We start from the raw sequence: 21,643 nt of genomic DNA, 5'->3' as shown, positions 1-21,643 counted from the left end.
CTTTGCTTGACGCCTTCGTTATTTGACGGCATGTCAGGTCGACATGTCAGTAGTACGGCCGAAATCCACTTTGTTGTCTATCCAAATCATAGATCCGTAGGCATGCGACGATTTTCGGCGGCGGCGTTTGGCTAGCAAGTTGAAGGGACCATCTTACCAAAACTCGTCGACGGGAGGAGCTGCATTGACTATAGAGGTATAAGCTGGGAACCAAGAGAGCAGCAAGATGTCTTACATCCAGCCAACACCGAAGAACAACTAACGACGAGCTAGCCCGACGGTAGTGGCACCACTAACAATCAGCAAGCGAAGAGGTATCCAGGCGGCAGTTTCGGTGCCGGTGCAGCGGTGTGTGATGCATGCGGCAGCACCGAAGATCCCTAAGATTGTAGGGGTTTCAACTATCATCGGGAGAAACCGTATGTGAAATTTTCTTATCTTTGCTGAATTGTCGAGGCTCCGAGGGGTAGACTTGATCACGGTCGGTGCGTACAACGAACCTCGTAGCGTCGGGCTATGCATTCCACGTCAGGAAGCCAAGGCTGAACGGAGTAGGTCGTGATGTATTTCTTTAGGCGTTGTGTTGTCGAGGCTTTAATGGAAGACAATGATGGAACAAGGAACCAGGTGGGTTCGATGCTCTGAGGCATCCATCGTTGTCGTGGCTTGGTCGGTCAATGGGGCGTGAGACGGAGACATATTGGGTTGTTGATAGTGATTAGAGGCAAGCGTGCAGTGAGTCTCGTGTCTCCCGCGCGCCCCCACTCGGTGAGCGGTTCGCTGGCTTGAATAATACCTAGTAAATACCATGTAAAAGAGTTCATACCTATATATTTTTCGAATATTTCCGTGATGAAATATTGTTGAAAAAGATTAATGTTGGATCCTGATGTAATTATCTTCAAAATATGTAATGTGTCTAAGGTATGATTAATTTAAAACCTTATAAGTTAAGGGGTGGTGCCCAAAATTGCAATGAACCTAAAAGCTAAGGTGGGAGGGTTATTCTGTAGAAAAGAGTAGAACTGACATCACATATAGTAAGGAGCAATGCTATATACATACGATAAATTTTGTCCGATATTTCGGTACGACCAGACTCATATGGGCCTGAGTCAGCAAGTGGGCCAGATCATGGGAGTCTCCCTGTGAGTCTAATCGTACATAAATCGTAGCACTTTTGTCGTCGCGAGGCACTTCCGTATAGTAAGGGGGGTTTTCCTACATGTGAAGTTGCATTTTCCGATGTGTGGACAATGCCGGCATGGAATAACTGGTGTGTGGACTTTCAGTATACCATTGGATACTTATTGGAAAATGCTTACGATCCGGCGACCGATCGATGGAGCGGGATCGGTCGTCCCGGTCGTCCTCGCTCGCAGGCTCGCGGGTCCTTCATGGGCCTTATTTTAGCCCATATTCTCTTACTTGCATTTATCACCACGTAACAAACTGGGCTTTGATTAGAAAACCAAGGGCCCGCGCTGCCGCTGTAGTTCACCACGCCGCTGTGCCAACCTTACTATTATTGTAAACGCCCAAAAGAATTATTGTTTTTGTTGTTAATTATTATTGTAAATATATCTGTGATTTGTTGTAAATATATTTTTCCCATGTAATTTTTTTAGTGTTGGAATTGTTTTCTTTTTGTAAATGAGAGTATTGTTGTAAATACCCATTTTTTTGTTGGTTTTATTATTAATATATAGATGCTTTGTTGTAAATATATTTTTGGCATGTGAATTTTTTAGTGTTGGAGTATTGTTGTGAACTCCCAAAATTTTTATTTGTTTTGTTGTTTATTATTGTTGTAAATATATTGGTGATTTGTTGTACATATATATTTTAGTTGTAATGGTATTTTTTGTAAATATATTGGTGAATTTTGTTAACTCTGCTGATGATTTTTGTTGTAACCAAATCTGCCGTGCAAAATATTGTTCTTTAAACTTTTTGTAACAATACTTTTTAAAAAATATTATGTCAATTATGTTGTAATATTACATATATTTTGTACGCGGGAGAGAGGATTTTTGTTGTAATACTTTTCACATTTGGGAAAAATCAAGAGTATGGCTAGGCCCGCCCAGTCGTTTTAAAGTGGAGTCGCTGGATTGCAGGTTGATTTCCAGAAAATAGAGGGTGGTAAATGTAAAACTACATTTAAACTAATTCTGAACATCGGATCTCGACCGGACGGCGCGGAAACAACCGATTTTTGAGCCTCCAATCGGTCGGCCGACGCTGAGCGTTCGCCATACTTATTTGATACTATTTGCATGCAATGCAACCACCAAGGAATATCCGAATTTAGCTCTGCCGGACTGTATTCGCTGAAGTAGTAGTCAGTCCAAACCGTCATAGATCAATATAACTATACCACACAGTAAGTAAAAGTTTTGTAAAATGAACGCACAAATCAAATTAAAAGGTGTCAAACACGGAGATACACCGACCCCCACTATTTTCTTCAATTCGCATGTGTCTCCATCTAAAATTAGCGCATGCCTGCTGTACATACATGCTCAAGCAAATGCATGATGACCACAAAACATATATAGATACAGGGGTTTTTCCATCGGTGTCAGTTTAGTGCTGATTACGCTTAGCTGCTGGATGGAGTAAAATGAGAGCACATTGTGAATGACAAAGGCACCGCTAGTGGATCGACACGTACGTAGCTCCAGCATTTACACTTCTTTCTGCCCACTTCTTCCTTGGTCGCAGTTGAACTTCACTCGTCGTTCCCGTTTAGCTCGCAATGGCGGCACCTGTTCTGTTCAGCATTCTGCTGATCGTCTCTGGATCCGCCGCCGCCGGCGACGACGGGGCAAGAGAGCTTCCCCATCTCCAGCTCCCACGCACCCCCGACTCGGGCCGTGACCACGGGTCCGTCTCCGACGTGCCGCCGCCGCAGGAGCATCTCATGGACGGGGCATGCGAGCTTCTCCCCCATCGCCAGCTCCCGAGCAGCCCCGACTCGTGCCGTGACCACGGGTCCGACTCCGACGCGCCGCCGCCGCAGGGGCAGCTCAAGGACGGGGCATGGGAGCTTCTCCCCCATCGCCAGTTCCCGGGCACCCCCGACTCCGGCCGTTGCCACAGGTCCGACTCCGACGCGCCGCCGCCGCAGTGGCAGCTCATGGACGACATCATGTCCACGAGCGGCTGCGGGAGGTTCGCAGCCCTCGTCGCGGCGACACCGAACGTCGGCGACATCTTCCTGCAGCACCTCGTCGCGGGCGGCGGAGGGCTCACCCTCTTCTGCCCCGACGACGAGGCCGTCGACGCCTTCGAGCCCGCGTTCCGCGCACTCGCCGACGGCGTCCGGGCCAAGGTACTGCTCCGCCATGGAGCGATGACCCGCTACGACCGGGCGCAGTTCGCGCCCTTCGACCTGGTGGCGGTGCCCACGCTGGCCGTCGACGACGCGGCCACCAACGACGACGACGAGACCGTCCTCGTCCGCGACAGGGGCGACAGCGTCAGGCTGGGGCTAGGGCCGACGTGGCCCCGGGACGGGCAGGCCACGGTGACGAGGACGATCTCGTCGGAGGAGCACCCTCTCGTCCTGTACGTCGTCGACGCCGTGCTTCTGCGTCAGAAGCTGGATGGAGGGGACGAGGCGGCGGCGTGCGGCTTTCTGCGCCGCTGCTGGCCGTGCATCTGCATTGGGATCGGGGCGGAGGTGCTGCCCGCGATAATCACTGTGTATCGGCGTCCTAGGTATCGGCGTCCGATCCGCCGCCGCGCCTGAGTTCAGTTTTGCTGCTAGATCGTTTGCATATTTCTTCAAGCGATCTTATCTTGTGTGTGTGCGCGTCCATCACTCCATCTATAAATCTGCAATATTTTTCATGTCACTGTCTTTCTCTGCCTCTTATCGAACCTTTCTTGTGTACTAATGATTCCCAAGGATGTATGCATTACTTCAAAACTGACTATATATTTTTATCTAGTTGCTACAAAATGAGAAACAAATCGTGTTATCTTCTGGGTCCTTGAGATCCCTCCTCTGTTCTTTTTTTTCGAACTAGAGTAGTAGTATAGACTCCCAAACGATTGGTGCGTGATGCATCAAGCAACAACATTCGATCATGCTGTCGTGTTAGGAAACTTCACGAAGGTTCGATTTATTAAATGTAACATGCTTCATAAAATCTGAAATATCCTTCAACTTTTCCCATTATAAATTCTTTGTGTACATGATAAGTTATAGGTATCCGGAGAAATGGGTTCGTTCCAGGGAATTCCCATGCACGGGCGCACCTCCTCTCTCCAATGACACACTAAAAAAAAATTAAAATTAAAATCTCCGTAAATTCTAAACCACAATTCCAATTTCTGAATTGTTTGATTATTTGAGTCTGTAGTGAAAGGAGCTACAAAACAAGACTAATATTGAATATTTGTTGAAAGTCGACTTTGTAAACTTGATAAAACTTAGTGAAACTTGGTGATATCTATTTTATATACTAAAAGGAAAACACAGAGGTCTAAAACAGAGACACTACATTAGTCTACATAGCCTAAAAATATATGATCTATTGAACTTAATATTGACGGTTGAGATTAAAAGATTAAATGTGTTAACTTGCTATAGATGTAGCACGACATGGGGATGAATTTGACGGAAGCCGGACGCCCAAAGATAGAAGGACAGGCACTCCCAAAAGGCTCTATCACGAAGGTTAAAACTTCAACATGGTAGAGGCTTGCCGGATGCAACGTCTAAGGTTATATATCCAAGGGAACATGCTTGTATCCTCGGGAAAACACCGTGTGGAAGACCACATTGCTTTGTTTCACATGTGCTTCTGACAACTGCATGCGGTGTAACGTCTCAATATAGAGGATGTTGATGCTAATTCCGGCATCCATTAGGAATTCGGAGAATTCATAGCCGGTGACAAGATATGCGATGACTAGAGCGTACTTACCCGTGTGGGGTTCCCTCGCATTCATCAGTACGGATCCAGGTGATTTTCTTGTCGGTCACTCATGGTATACTAGGGCATGTTGAGCACCATGGAGTTCATCTCGCAAATGTTTGCCTTGCGCACGTTTACAGATTCTTGGCTAAGGAACGTGACATAAGTGCCTTTCCTATCTGGGAATGGTTTTTTTTGCCTTGATGTTTAGGAGCGGCTTCTTTGTCTGTATCTTCCATGTCGGTGTTGTCCTTAGCTTCTTCCTCTATGCTCAGATTGTATTTGGGCTTACCTTTACCTTTTCACTTAGCACTGGCCTCAGAATCATTTTGAGCTTCGGGTTCCAGCGACAGTCAAGATTTGAGTGAGTAGTGATCTTGTCATTCTGGCGATGGGCACCGTAGGTTATATTTTGCAACTCAGCCTAGGTTAGGCAACCTTCTTCGTCGCTGCATCTCGGGCCTCTGCCACCTCCGCGACCACAATTCTCGGGGACTTGAGTACCTCAGTCACCTCTTCCACCTAAGCCAAAAGTGCCAGCAAGAAGCTCTGAAGTTTGCTTATCATCCGGATTCTTGGGCTTTAGATTCTTCTTAGGTTGATCCTTTGCTACATGATCATCCTCTTCTTCTCGGGTGTCGTCATCATCTTCTACGAACTTTTTTTTTGCAATGTTCATAAGTTGATCCATAGTTTTCGGCTTGTCGATGCATATCTGATAGCATAGCCTTGAACCCTTGGGATGCCATTGTTTACGGATTGCCTCGTCATTGGTAAAAAAAATTGCAATCACGATTCAATTACAGTGGTGTAATTCACTATTAGGGCACCAAGTTTCAATTATGGTGGTGTAGATTGCATGCCTTAAAGGTTGTCCTGGACCGACTTATAAAGGCGCAGGTCCTAGGATTTATAAGGAAAGTTCTAACCGACTAAAGTTAGAGTCCTAAGTCGGTACGTCCTAGAAGTCGTATGCTCCAATTATTCGGGTACCTTTTCTGATTCCATCTTCAGCTGGACATAGCCGGTTGCCACCCTAGTAAGCTTCAAGTCTTCATGTTCCACGTCCTCCTTAGCCTGTTGGTATTAAGGCATGTTGTATACTTGTATGTATATAACCGTAAAGTGTATCCACAACAATGAGAGGACTCGTATATGATTCAATATATGTCCAACTAGATCATTTTGAAGTTGATCATGAGTTCCTCATTCATGGATTTCATGATGCACTTGTATAAGTTGTTCCAACAATACCTGTGGTCTAGACTAGGGCTCAATCAATTCTCCATGATATTCCCGCACTTGGTCATATAGGCTATTATCATGCTCACCCTAAAAAATTATGTACTGCATGATCACTCAAGTAGTCATCACCTCCCACATCGTCTCAATGGTCCATGTTTTTAGCAAGGTATCGAAACGATGGCTAACAAGCTTGTTGCACACTCGCATGCTCCACATCCTTCCTAGCACTCTCTTGTTTTTTTAGCAAACCTACGGTATTACTCTTCGCAGGGAGTTTGGATTATCATCACAAATGTTTACCACGGAGGATAATACCACCACCCAGATAGTACCCTTTGCCGTATTGGTGGCCATGTATCTCATAGTTGATTACTAGATAACTGTCGTACGAAAGTCTAGAGAACACCAGAGAGCGTTGAAGCACATTGATGTCATTGTGAGAGACTACCATGCGGAAAAATAGTTCCAAATCCAAAGATCTTGTAGTGCAAATGCCTCAAGTATGGTTGGGCACTCACCAACATGACCTTTATATTGCCCTTGTGAAGAAAATGGACAGTTATTCCACTCCCGATGCACTTCAAAGCATCCCAGGTTACCCCCTCTAAAAGCACTGTTCTCCAACAACCGGGTTGTGTCGATAGCATTGGGTTCTATCAAGTATTCTTTGCGAAACACCTAAACATTCTCCGCAGAGCTTGCAATAGAGTCAAGGCATGTGTTCTCTCTCATGCACATGTACTCATCAACAAGATCATCCCATCTCTGATAAATGAAGCCAGCCTCACTAGTTGCATCCTCTTGCATCAAAAGTAAGTATCATAACCCATCACTCCAAACAGAATACACATGAACACTTTCCTTGACATCTAAAAGTGTTCACTGGAAAGGATGTGCAGGGTTTAGTGTGTTGGTTGGATGGAAGTAGTCATTGTAGTGTTGGACATGGCTGACTTCTCTTTTACAATCCAACATGGCCGCATGTCCCTTTACCGATCCCTTGAACCTTCGAAATTTCTTCTCATTGTGGTCATGGATGAGAACATCGGTGGCCATCAAAACTTCAGGGTCATCGTCGGATGAGTTGCCAGAGGTTGAATCGACGAAATGATTATAGAACAACCCGTCTGAGCTATCCATGATCTATGCAAAAAAGAAAGTACGAGGCATAATGCTCACATTTGCATCACTAATTCATTGACTATGCAAAATCAAAAGAAGAACAACCTTGAAAGCCTAAGGTTAGCCGCGGCCGAAGAGGGTGGCTAGGGATGGCGCAAGTGGCGGAGAGGGGGAGGTCCAATACGCGGGGTGGGAAGAAGGTGGAGTGGCCGGTGCCACTGATAGGGGGCAGGGCTGACAAGACGAGAACCCCAGACGTTGTCTCCTGGACTGCAAATCCTGCCCAAATTTGGGATGGAAACAAATTGAAATGGACACGCCCGCGGCGCTCTCAGTACATTTGTGTCATGCCATTCGATCATGCCCTTTGTACGATACGACACAAACTCGCATAGGGTCGTTGGAGTTGGCCTAACACATCTCCGTGGAAGAAATCATGAAGCTCAACATTGCCAAGTGTGTCTCTTGAAATGGTTAACAAACGCCACGCATATAAAGATCTAGAATTGACAACGCGCTCTGATTTTACTCCACGCAGACAAAGATGAGCACTAGACGCAACCCCACGTCCCGTGTGACTGCGTCTGCACCCCACCCTAGTTGCTATCCAATGGCCAGTGGTACGCTGCTAGCTTGCTAAATACATGTAAGGCAAACCATGCGCTTTAATTTTAGATGGAGACACATGACAATTGAAGAAAAGAGTAGCGGGTCTAGGCTACCTATGTAAAATCTTTAACTTGTGCGTTCCTAACTTGTTGTTACAGCCAAACTGATCGATCAAGGCCAGCGCTAAAGTGGGATGTTCCTTGGTGGTTACGTTGCATCCACATATGAAATGAGCATCCAACAGCTAGAACATTGAAAGTCCATAAAGTAGTCGTTGATTCTGTGGTTCATGTCGGCTTTGTTTTTACTCAGCCTTGACAACATACTACCTTTGTCTTCTAGATACATATGTATCTAGAAAAAGTTAAGATACTTATTTTTGGACGGAAGGAGGTTATTCATGGACCACTTGTGACCTAGCTTGTGATCATATAATTAGGTGTTGTATTAGTGTCGAACTACGTATGCATCAATAGATGCATGCATACCATAGTTTTAGGCATTGAGCTGAAAAATGAAATGTGGCATGCATATGTTGTAGATAGAGGCCGGATCAAATGGTCGTTTAAATGTACTATCATAATGAGCAAGGTTGTGTGAAAGTTTTTTATAAGAGGCCGGCGCGCTACACTTGGGATGCCAAAAGGACACATGAATGGTGCACATGACTGATGACTCGTGTTTCTCTCTGTACGCACCGGCCTTTTGGTACAAGTCGATCCAGGAATTGGCTCACACTACACTATATACCCTCCGCCTGCAATAGACGCCTAGCTAGGACTCCTCGATTGGTGTCTCTTGTTATATGGGGTGCGGTTAAATGGGCTAGCTAGGTCCTCTTTTGAGATGCAAATCAGTAGAAATGGAGGTTCTCTCAAAAAGAAAGTAGACTGGGAAGTAAAGGCCCTATTTTGCATCTTTACTAAAGGCGCCCGTAGGAACAAATTCTTGGCAACGAGAGTCACACGTAGATATGATACTGTGGCTAGGATCACAGACAACACAAAAGAGTCTCCGGATATGAGCGCACGCAGATAAGATTTATGTTAGTTCTCGATTGAAGGTTGAATGTATGAACCGTGTTAGGGCTTTGGTTTGTTCAACCAATGTGGTGCACGCCCGTCCCTCTCATTTATAATTGCGATATGTGGTGATTACATAATACAATCAAAGTGCCAGTAAGATCCTACAATCCTAGGATCATGTGTACATGTGGTTTCCATGCACAAAATTCACTCATCTTGTCTATATGATACGCTACAGGCTTTCTAACACACACCTCAATTACATTGCTCGAACATTAAGGTTATGTTAGAATAACTCTTCTATAAGCACTCTCAGAATGGATCTAAATACTAGTTCAATTGTACTCATTCTCTCATTTATTAAAAATCAAACGTAGGGGAAACCTCTACGGTTTTCTGGTAAAAAAAAATCAAGCATGAGGCATTTAAATCTGAATGTCAAGAAATTAATATAAAAGTTATACCAACTTAGTATTAAATCTTCGATATTTATTATGAATTGAGGAACTACTACTAATTAAGCAATAGCGGAAGGCCACAGCAAGGTTGTGTGAAAGCTTTTTGAGAAGACGCATGCTACACTTGGCAAGCCAAAAGGCCACATGCATGCTGCACTGTGAGCAAAACCGGAACTAGCAGCACACGATTCGTTTCTGTCTCTACGCAGCGTGTGTGCGGTGCGCCGTGTGGTACAGCTCGAGGAATAGACCCTCCTCGACTGATGTCTGTTGGGTTCCATTTTGGGATGAAGATCAGTAGACGGGAAGGATCTCTCAAAGAAAAGGTAGACACGGAAGGAAAGGCGTCCGAATCCACGACACACAACCAGGAACTAATTCTTTGTAACGTGTCGCACGCAGATATGGTACCGTGGCCTCCTTCTTCCTTCGACGGTTTCACCTCCCTATATATGCAACGCTTCTCGTGTAACTTACTGAAGATGGTTAATTTTCTGTCAGGTGAAAATTAACTTAAAAACTTAAAGCTCCGTCAAGTTTCTAGCCATTTGATTGAACTCGTGTTGGCTAGGTGCAACTAATATTTTTTTGAGTTGTCAAACAAAAATTCTTTAGTTGCATAATGGTTGCAACTGAATAGTGCTATAGCTGTAACTGAAATTTTCTCGTTTAAAAAAACGATGTTGACTCATTCGACCAACGTTTATGTTAGTTACCAGTTAAAGGTTGAATATGAACTGCATTAGAGTTTTAGCTTGTGCAACCAATGTGGTGCACGCCCCCACTCATTTATAATTGCGATATGTGGTGATTACAGAATACAATCAACCGTGCCAGTCAAACCCTACAATCATAGGATCATGTACAGATGGTTTCCTATTCGCAAAAAAAAAAAAAAAAAATACAGATGGTTTCCATGCACAAAATATATGAGAGTTATCTATATGATACGCTACAGGTTTTCTAACACGCACTCTCAACCGCAACGCTCGAAGATTAAGGTTTTGTTTGAGTAATTTTTACAGACTTTGTGTAACCGTCTGCAACTTGAACTTGAGATAGAATGAATCAACTATCAATAACATTGCGCGTCATATGATCTTACATGGCGTGAAAATCAGCTTCTATGCATGGTTCTTGTGTGGAATACTAGATGTGCTAACAAGTATGTCAGCATCAAGAGTGTCACACATACACAAGCAAGAAGAGGCTGAAAAATCACAAGCTCACAGAGAAGTGAGCTATTGTAGCATTGGCCAAATGCATTGTATTGAGCTCAAGTGTTGGACAGAGATACAATTGCTTGTTCCGCGCACTCAAGGAGATCAAGTTGGATCCGAAGAAAAAAACATAACCACACGTAGATTCCGTGTCATCTGGACATCCTACCAAATCGGCATATGGAAAGCACACACAAAGGTGGAGGAAATCTGCCGTATCACCATACTAGTAGATGAAACGAGATTGAGATAATGAAGTACTCACTAGTAGAAAAACAACCTATAATCCCGGTTGGTAAGGGCCTTTAGTCTCAGTTTTGGAGCCGGAACCAACCATTCGGGACTAAAAGTTTTGAGAATTCGGATATGACTTTTCCCACGATCATTTTGATATATAATACGTTTTTTTCCAACGTCGTGTGCAAAAGTTAATGCCGTTTTACCTTTTTCTAAATTTTTGTTGCAAAAAAATCGAAATTCAAATTTTTTAATTTTTCCTAATAGTAGGTTGGATAGCATACAAGAATCTCAAAAGATTTTACTTTTTGAATTTTCTATCATTTTCGGCTAAAAAAAGTGATCCAGAGGGGGGGTGGAGGTGCGTGGGGAGCCAAATAACCGGAAAATCCTTTAGTCCCGGTTGGTAAAGCGAACCGGGACCAAAGGGTATACTTTTAGTCCCGGTTGGTAATACGAACCGGGACTAAAGATTTTTGCCCCGGAGGCAGCCTGCCACTACCCTTTTAGTCCGGATCGTTGTACCAACCGGGACTAAAGGTTCCAAACGAACCGGGACAAAAGGCTTTCGAGGATGAACCGGGACCAATACCCCCCATTAGTTCCGATTCATTTTTAAACTGGGACTATAGCTCCACGGGATTCTGGACAAAAGGTTTGTTTTCTACTAGTGACTATTTCAGTCTAGTGCAGACTGCTAGGGAAATGAAAAAATAGCCACACCTTGTTCACAGAGTAAGCTATATACGGACGGGTGAGAACCAAGTACACTCAAGAGCATCAACGGTGCTACGATAATTGGTAGCATCGCCACTTAGAGGCTAGCCAAGTGATAGGGACAGCTTTTCCCTAGTGGACATCGGTGTAGGAGCACCCTTGCATTTCACCGTACCAACGATGAACGATATTGAGAAGATCGTCAACATATATACACTAGTAGAAAAACCCCTTTTTAGTACCGGTTTTAGAGGGTCTTTAGTACCGATTTTGGAACCGGTACTAAAAATCCGGTATTAAAGCCTCCCCCTTTCGTACCAGTTTGAACCGGTACTAAAGGTGCCTCCACGTGGGCACGGAGGAGCCCGCGGGGCTGGAGACCTTTGGTACCGGTTTGTAACACGAACGGTACTAAAGGGTACCGGTGCTATTTTTTTATATCTATTTTTTTATCTATTTTTTTGCTCCCTCCTTTTATCTATTTTTTCGAATTATTTTCCACTCCCTCTTTTTATCTATTTTTTAGAATTATTTTCCACTCCCTCTTTTTATCTATTTTTTTAGAATTTCTAATATTTTACTTATTTGACAAGTTTAGTCTCTAACTACACTTATCTCTTGTCAAATTACTTACTCGTGATCAAACTTCTCGCTCGGTCACCCATCATCCCACTACTCCAGCACTAGCACGCTTAACTTACGAGTTCCTTCCCATCTCACTTTCAAGTGCTTCGCGCGCATGTTATTGATAATAGTATCATATCAACCATATTAACATGTTGGTCACGATATCACACTTCTTTATTATTTGAATTCCACATGATTATTTTAATAAACAAAAGTAAAGATGTAAAAATAATATTGAGTAAATAAATAAGCAATATTTTTTAATTATTTTTACTTTTAAATATATTTTAAATTTAATTTTTTTTTGCAAATCTAAAACCTAAAAATTTATAAATCTAAAAATTTACTAACCTTTATGGTTAAGTAATAGTAATCTTTATGCAGGAAAGAATTATTAATTTAAATTTTAAAAAATAAAAAATATATAAAATCCTGAATTTCTAGTGAAAACTAAAATACTCCTTCTTTCATATTTCCATTTGGAATTTTGAGAATCTAAAAATTGGCTCACCGGATAAACCCTAGTAGAATCGGATGTATATTTTTCCCACGATTATTTTAATATATTATACGCTTTTTCCAACATCGTATGCAAAAGTTAATGCCATTTTATCTTTTTCTAAACTTTTTATGTAAAAAAAAAGTCGAAATTCAAATTTCTTAATTTCACCGAATAGTAGGTTGCATAACATACAAGAATATGAAAACATTTTATTTTCTGAATTTTCTATCATTTTCTTTTGTATTTTACAGAGCAAAAAAAGGCGATCCACAGGGGGGTGGAGGTACGTAGGGAGCAGGAAAATCTTTAGTACCGGTTCGTGTCACCAACCCGTACTAAAGGTTTTTCGGCTGACGCTAACCCTTTAGCACCGGTTCGTAACACGAACCGGTACTAAAGGTCCCGCACGAACCGGTACTAAAGGTTGCCGGCGGTCTGGGTAGTGCAACCGGTACTAATGCACCCTTTAGTACCGATTCGTAAGGAAACCGGTACTAAAAGCCTAGACGGAAGCCCCTTTGATACTTGACTTGAGAGAACTACAACAGATGTGACATTATATGACACTCATTCCGTGACGATACAGTGAAAAAACGTCAGGAAATAGTCAAATTTTCACAAACGGTGACCTCTTTGAATTGTCATGAAATGTGCGTCATATAATTTCACATATGTTGAACAAGACCATATGTTGACCTCAATATCAAAGAAAAGTGCAAATCACCGAGCAAACAAGGCTTGTAAATCATGAAGTTAGTTCTGAATAGCAGCCGCCAACAATGCATTGCCAATAATATCACCGACGTCTATTAGAACATAAAGAACTTTACCAGCAGAGTCAGAAATAAACAACGAGAAGTAAGCTCGAGAGGGGCTAAACCCATGGGCTTGGAGTTTGGAACTCAGAGGCGCATGCTTCAGCCCATTCAAAGCCTTCTGAAGCTTGCAAACAAAGTGTGGGCGTGTCACAACCTTGTAATCGGTTGGTTGGCCCATATATACTTTTTCTTCTAAAACGGTGTGCATACACGTTTTCTTTCGCAATGGTGCCACTGTCAATGACATGACACATTTACGTGGCAGAAATCATGAATCACAAACACGTAATGTTCAACAAACGAGGTGTCTGATGTTTCCTGAAATTAGCCGAACATGAAATGTTCAACAAACGGACACGCAGAGACAAAGATCTTGAGTTCACAGTACGCTCTAATTTACGCCATGCAACTTCACGTCGTGCGGCTGCATCCCCTGCATGTATATATGTTTTTGATCATCAGGGCATCTCCAGCGACGCGACGCAAAGTGACCGGGCCGTCCGCAGAGACGCAAACCTGGCCTAAATATGCGCCAGGTTTGCGTCTCGGCGGACGTTGCGCGGACGCGCAAAGTGACCGCTTGGTCCTGGCACGGGCCCGCCTGGCAGCGGCACAACTGCTTCGTCTTCGGCGGCATTACTTGCGGGCGGCGCGCCGCAGCCTTTGCAGGGCCGCGTTAATGGCGTGCCTCGGCTTCCGCGAGCGTGCGCAGCCAGTAGACGTGGACGGCTAGCGAGACGCGGCGTCGATGCGTCTTCTCCGCCGATCGCGGCGGCGAGGCGTCGCTTCGGCGGTCTGCGCGGCTGCCTCGCGTGCCGCGCGTAGTAATGGCGATGCCCCGCGTGGCACGGCCGTCGCCGTGCCTCCGACCTATATAAACAGGGGGCCGGCATCTCATCTCCTCCGCACTAAACCCTAGCCGCCGGCTGCCGTAGCGCCACTCGGTAGATCCACCATGAGCGGCGCCGGGCGCGGCCGGGCTGCCGCGCCTCCACCTCCACCTTCATCTCCCACTCCACCTCCCCGGCCTCGAGCTCCGAGGACGGGTTCGACTCCGACGACAGCACCGACCTCCTCCACCCGGTCGGGGACGCCGCGGACACGGGCCGAAGCGGAGAAGGAAGCAGAGGAGGAGCGGGCGGCCCATGCGGCTGTCGATGCCGAGCTGGAACAGCGCAGGCTGGCGGCCGCCGCTGCAGCCGAGGACTCTGACTCGGAGATTTCATGGTCATCCGATGACCCTGATGCGCCGACACCGGAGGAGAAGGCGGCGGAGCAGCGGGCCCTCGTCGCATCTTTCGAGACGCTCAAGGACGAGGCCGCCAACGCGAGGCTGGAGCAGGCACTGCAAGAGGACGCGGCGGCGCACCGAGCCATAGCGGCCGCGCCGGGAGGCGGCGGAGAAGCAGGCCACGGAGCGACGCAACGACGGTGCCGGCCCGTCAGGAACCAAGTAGTCTAGGTCTTCTATAGTTTTTATGTACTTTCTATGTTTGGTTTTCATATGAATCAATCGCTCGTGGTAGAAAACCAAAGGAATTGTATGAAGATCAAACTATGTTGCAATTCAAAAATGGGTCGCCCCGGTGGGAGCACACCCAGACGCAAGCGGACGCGCGGTCAAAATATGTCCGCTGGGCGACGCAAACGGACGCTGCCGACCACTTTTGGGCGTCCGAAATGCGTCGCGCCGCTGGAGATGCCCTCATTGATCTGTTTGTACACCTTACACGTACGTATGTGCACCTAGCTGCTATCCTCTCGCCATGGCACGGTGCACGACATTAATACTGAATCGAATTAGGCACATGCCGCACATCGGCAGAAGAATTGCTACTGTGCTAGTGTCTGCTAGGGACGATGCATGTTCTACTAGTAGCAGCTAGTTCCGGCCCGGGTACTGAAGTTTCTGTAATTCTAGCTAGTTAACGGTACAAGCATGCCCGGCTGTGCAAAACCGAACTGAAACCAAAAACCGAACCGTAACTAAAATTGTGGTTTTTTCAGTTTTCAGTTAGGTTACAGTTAGCAAAGAGCTAACCATTAGAAATTCAATTAAAAAACCGAATTAAAGCAGTTAACCGAATGAAACCGAACATTGGCCATCCATACACAGAATTGCATGTCCCACCCAGCCAAACTATGCATATAACTATTATATAGTACGCCAAGTGCAATGCTTAAATGAAAATCGTTCTATCACACTGGTTCGAACATGCATATTAAGTATTTTAACGTACAGGTTACAAGTTCCAAACTAGCTTTGCAGAAACTCAATTTGGCTCCCGGGTGCGTATGATCCCTCTACCATAAAAACATATTTCCAAGTGTTAAAAAATTTTGACCAAAAATTTTACATGTACATCTTCATAATATATGTGTATTCGTCAAGTTTCACGAAAAAATGATATTTTTTCTAGACTAAACGAAAAAGAGAAAATTTATCTTGTGACAAGTCTTTGTATCAGCACCGAATTTTGTCTTTTTTACACACGCCACATGACATGTCGATTTTTCATGAAACGACTTTGTGAGCGTGTAGCACATGAACATGTACGTGCGAAATTTTTGTTTCAATTTTTTTGACATTTGAAAATGTGTCTAACATGTATTTCAAAATAAAGGGAGCATACGCTCCCATGTGCCAAAACATCACTCCCCTAGCTTTGCTGCTTTTTTTCTATTTTACCAAAACTGAACCACTTCTTTGTTTTTGTCTTGTTGCAGTAGATTTAGTTCAGTTATACTATATGGCTATATGCAAAACTGAAAATATTTGAACATAAAAATTACGTGTTATTACAAAATTCGCGTCAACTTTGGTTAATTTGATTATTACCGAAACCTAACCGAAGTTGAATGGTTACTACCGAAACCGAACTGTATTTTCGTACAAAACCGTATTTACCGCAGTATAAAACCGTATTTACCGACAAACCGTACAAACCGAACCGAATTAACCAAATTAACCGAACGCGCAGCCCAACATGGTGGTTTGCATGTGTGAGTGGCCTTTCTAGTTTGCTCTAATGACATTTTGGTGTTTCAGCAAGCCAAAGAACATGCATAAGAGTGTGTGACATTTTGTACCTTGTCTCTCTTTGGGCTGTACTAGTCTAGCACTGTTTAACCTTTCTAATATGTGAACTGTCAAGTCTTACTCGTTGCAAACTGAGATGAAAAGACAGCTGAACAAGTTTTTTTCCCCAGTGTCTAGTGACAAAATACACTCGATCCATTTCAAATTACGTGTGTAAATTTTGACCAAATATACGAAACTATTCGCATCTAGAATACCAAATATAAATATAATATGAAAGCATATTTCATCATGATTCTTATAGTACTAATTTAATATTATAAATGTTAATATCTTTTTAGTTACTTGGTCAAATCTTATACAGTTTGATTTTGACAAAATTTAAATGGGGAGTAATTTGAAAGGGATGGATTAGGGAAGAACCGCCGAAGATCTTTTGGGAAAAAAAATTGTCGGGAAACAAAAGGAGAAATTGGGCATATCTGATTCTAGACTGGGACTTGATTGGGCTTTCTTGTATCTTTGTGCTTACAGGACCGATATCATGTTTAGTGTGTGTATTGTGTGAAAGATTTCAAATAGCTCCTAAGAAATGGCTAAGAGGATTCTTCAATATCTTAACCGAGGGTGCAGCCTCTTCTTAGTTATTTGGATCCTAACTCCAATTGGCACAGGCAAACTGAAGTGAAAGAAATATGGCAATCTGTTTGCCATGGTCGAGTCTCGAGTGGATAGGACGGTTGAGAGAGGTTATGTAGAAGTTGAGTTCATTTCTCTCTTTAGGCCCAGATCAGTTGTTCCTTTCTCTTGTTTCTTTCTCTAGTGTGTTCCTCTTTCACTGTGGAGCATAAATCTAAATGACACAATCTAACGAACGTAAATCATAGTCCAAAAACATAGAACATAGTGTTCACCCACCTTTGTCAGGGTTGCATAGTGAAAACTCATGCCTGAATCAGCGTCCTCCCTCCGCGACACCATACCAGCTCATAGAATTTATTGTAATGACCATTGGTGATCTTTTTTTAGTGATTCTTTGGCCTGGTAATTTTCATATATGATGGGTGTCCAGATAAAAAGCCTACTAAATTTATTGGTTCTTTTATAATGTTATGTGTTATTTTAGCATTTCATGTCTCACTCCCTTTATGATCCAAAGACTAAAAAAAGTACTTCGCTGTAATAAGGGAGACTGTTGCACATTTATTAAATTTATATTATTCCCTATTTGTAGTTTTTTTCAAGAACACTAGCCAGCATAAGTGCTGGACTGCCCCGCAGGGCATCCCTCCCATTGCCAACCTTTGGAACATCCAAGCACAGCACCCTGGCCGACTAGAATCCCCTGATGTAACAAATTGACAGAATGGCTGAATTCCCACTGGCTTCATCTGAGGATCCATTGATCAAAATCCGCAACCCCCCAGCTGCTGATGGTTCACACCCTGGACAAGTACACGGTACAAACATTCCTGGCCGACATGGATAACCAGAGCGATAGAGATGGCATCACTGCTTCAAGCCGAGGCTCCTTGGACTCCAGGCAGCGACGCTTAGGCACGTCATTGTATCAGCAGCGTGCAGAGGCCCTTGAAGGCGTGCTCGAGTTCAGGGCACAACTGCCGGCAGCAAGAGAGGTGCAAGGAACTGGGGATACTAGTGAAGCCGTTTGGCCCGGAGAAAGTCTCTCCCAGGGAGACTGGCTATTTGGCTCACCTTAAGGACACAGGGTTATAGTACTTTACTCCACCTTGGTTAGTTAGATATGACCCCAGCTTGCAGTTTTGTAGCTTACTAACTGCAATGCATATGAGAGTAGGCTAAGAAGTATGCTAGCATCCAGTCTAGATGCTGGGAGTGAACACCATCTCAGTGTCACCCCAGCTATGATTTACCTTATCAACTAGGAAGTAGGACTAGAGTTTTTTTTTTTGAAGAAAAGGCAAAAGATTTGCCTTAATTCATTAATAAAGAAGAAGTTTGGGAAGCCAAGTTTTAGTTAAGTCTTACAACCACACCGAGGTCACAAAAGCCTACTCTCCCGCAATGAGAAAACCCAAATGTTTAGCACCAGCAATAACCCAAGTCCTAGCTTCCGACTTGATACGATTGAAGATAATGTAGGCATGGTGTCCACATGCTTGAAAGTCCTTTCGTTGCGTTCATTCCATAGCTCCCACGCAACCAACATGAAGAGGGTGGCCATATCTTTCTTTCGGCCCCCATGAGCAATCACGATGGAGGTCCACCAAAGCTCAACATTATCAAACCCATCCCATGAAGAAGGATCGAAGTCGTGTATGTGTAGCCAATCCTTGACCATCTTCCAAATCCGAATAGAGAAGCGGCACTTGAAGAGAAGGTGAGAGTCCGTCTCGTCATGACGCCGACAAAGAGGACAAACTCTCCCATTGGGCCACCCCCGCTTTGCAAGCCGGTCCGCCGTCCAAACCCGGTTTTGGATGATGAGCCAGGAGAAGAGCTTGCATTTGGGAGGAGCCCAAGCCTTCCAAGCGATGGAATCCATGCAGGAGTGAATGGTCCCAGCGAACTGCGCTTTATAAGCTGACGAGCAAGAGTAGGCGACATTGTCGGTGAGCTTCCAAATGATGGAGTCTGGAACATCATCATAAAGGGTGAGCTGCGAGGTGTGTGACCAAAGCGTGACGAATTCCTGCAGATTTTGGACCGAGATACCCGCCGAAGTATCAAGGTGGAGGACCCAAGCATTGTCGGCAATGGAATTCCTCACATTCCAGTTCTTCTTCTTGGACATGGCAAAGATGGAGGGGGCTAAACATTTGGCGCTGAGGCCATCCGCCCAAGGATCGTGCCAAAATCTCGCTATATTCCCATCCCCAATCCTCCACATTGCAAGGGTTCTCCATCCCAACCCAAGACTTCTCGGGCGTCGTCCAAGCTAACCAAGGCCATCGGAGACATAAGGCCCTCCCAAATTTCTCCATGTTAATGATGCCAAGGCCACCAAGATAAGTGGGGCTGCAAACGGCAGTCCAGTTGACCTTGCACTTCCCACCGGTCGCATTTTCGGAACCTGCCTAAAAGAAACTCCGAATGATTTTTGTGATAGCTTGCAGCGGCTCCACCGGGACATGAAGGGCCGTGAGAGGGTAAACCGCTTGGGAGGTGAGAACAGACTTGACAAGGACCTTTCTTCCGGTGATGTTGAAGTATCTCCCATGCAAGGGAGCAAGGCGAGCCACGGCCTTATCCTCAAGATATTGGAACTGCGATCTCTTGAGCCTTCGCACTCCTAGAGGAAGGCCAAGGTACTTCAAAGGGAATGATATCGTAGTGGCCGGTAGCCCATTGAGAAGCTGAGTGAGGTCGATATCATTGCATCTAATTGGCGCGACAAGGCTCTTTTCGAAGTTAGTCAAGAGACCGGTGACCATGCCAAAGTTGCCCAAGATTTGTGCGAGTGCAGAGATCTCCTCTTAAATAGGAGCCATGAAGATGGCCGCATCATAGGCATAGAGGGAGGTCTGGAATCTAGCCCCTCTCCCGGGGAGGCGACTAAGGAGGCCAATGTCGGTAGCTACTTGAAGAATGTGCTAGAGCGGGTCTAGAGTTGTAAGGCTGGTCCGGGTCTCCGAGAAGTATGAAATGTAACCATCTAGCGCTTCAAAAGCAATTTGGCCTTCAGGCCTCTCTTTGTCAGGCCAAGCTTAGTACGAACTGCATATACACAGAACAGAGCCTACATGATTCAACGACATGGACAGAAAAAAGGATAGGACATGCAGATTCAGATAAAGCACAAGGTCCATCAATTATTACCAGACTAAACCATGCCATTGCCAGACTAAACCATGCCATTGCAAATTCGCAACAATCATCTCTGCCCAGACGCATGAGCTGGCTCAGTATTGACGAGGCTACACAAGCTTTATAGCCTAGAAGATGGTACTGGAATATACATTTACCACTGAAGTTAACAGCAACTTGGTTTTCAGTTGGGCTAACACCTGACATGTTACAGAGAATAACCTTCTGCGTTTATTCACTCAGGGCTGACCTTCTGCTTCTTCGAATGCTCAGGGTTGACCTTCTGCTTCTTTGCGCGCTTCTTGTTTTTCGTGGCGCCACGGCGCTCCCGCTTGAGACCCTTTACGTCTCTTGTTAAGCTCATTTTCTCAATCTTTCAAGCAAAAAAGATGAATCAGTAGGTTAATTAAGTTTAAACTCTACAACTGCCAATGAAACAAAATAGGGACGAACCTCCTGGTCTGGAACGTAGATCCTGCCCAGCTTGCCCTTGATTACATCGTTCGTGACATTTTTCGTCTGTAAAGATGATGGCTGCGAATACCATATAGGAGTAGTTAATTTGGGAGGTTTGATGAAAGATATTAGTTTCCGATTGGCCACAATATATTTGAGAAGCTTTCATCGCCGGTTTCTTTTTTTACAAGTTCACCAATAACTTGGATGTACTTATACATCATGATAGTGGTGTGCGCTTGTGGCATGGTGATGCGTATGCAATAATTAACCTGGGATGGTGTTTAAGTTCAGGTACTATAAACTGAAGACAGATTTACAACGGCTGAAGAAAGGGTGGAAGAGAACCGGAGATTACCAGCTTGGGGGCGTGCTTGAGCAGCTTGCGCTTGGTACGCATGCTCGTGGGAACCCTGATCGGCACCATCTTCCTCGTGCTCCGATCGAACCCAAGCACCGCACGGAAGGGATTAACCCTAGAAGCTTTAGCAGCAGCAACCGAAACGGGGCTGGGGTTACAAGAAGAGGAAGGCCGGTGGCTCGAGGGCTGGTGAACGGGCCGGGCTGAATCGAGATTCTCCATCCTCTCAGTCCAAAACACAGTTAAACAGGCCTGCTAGGCTTGTCCATCTGGGGATGCCTTTGGGGTCACCCGCCCCCTCAGTCTGGACATGTTGTCCGAACGCCCAAGAGGGAAGGGCGTAAAGGCCGAAAATTCAATTCGATTTTCGGGTGCCCTTATATCTCCTCTACCAGAAAATTTATATTTTGAAGTGTTTAAATTTTTTTAAAAAAAATTCTACATATACATCTTCATAATATATTTGTGTTTGTCAAGTTTCACGAA

The sequence above is a fragment of the Lolium rigidum genome, chromosome 3 (genome assembly GCF_022539505.1).
Source record: "Lolium rigidum isolate FL_2022 chromosome 3, APGP_CSIRO_Lrig_0.1, whole genome shotgun sequence".
NCBI classification, from domain to species: Eukaryota; Viridiplantae; Streptophyta; class Magnoliopsida; order Poales; family Poaceae; genus Lolium; species Lolium rigidum.
Note: the sequence above shows the minus strand (reverse complement) of the source record.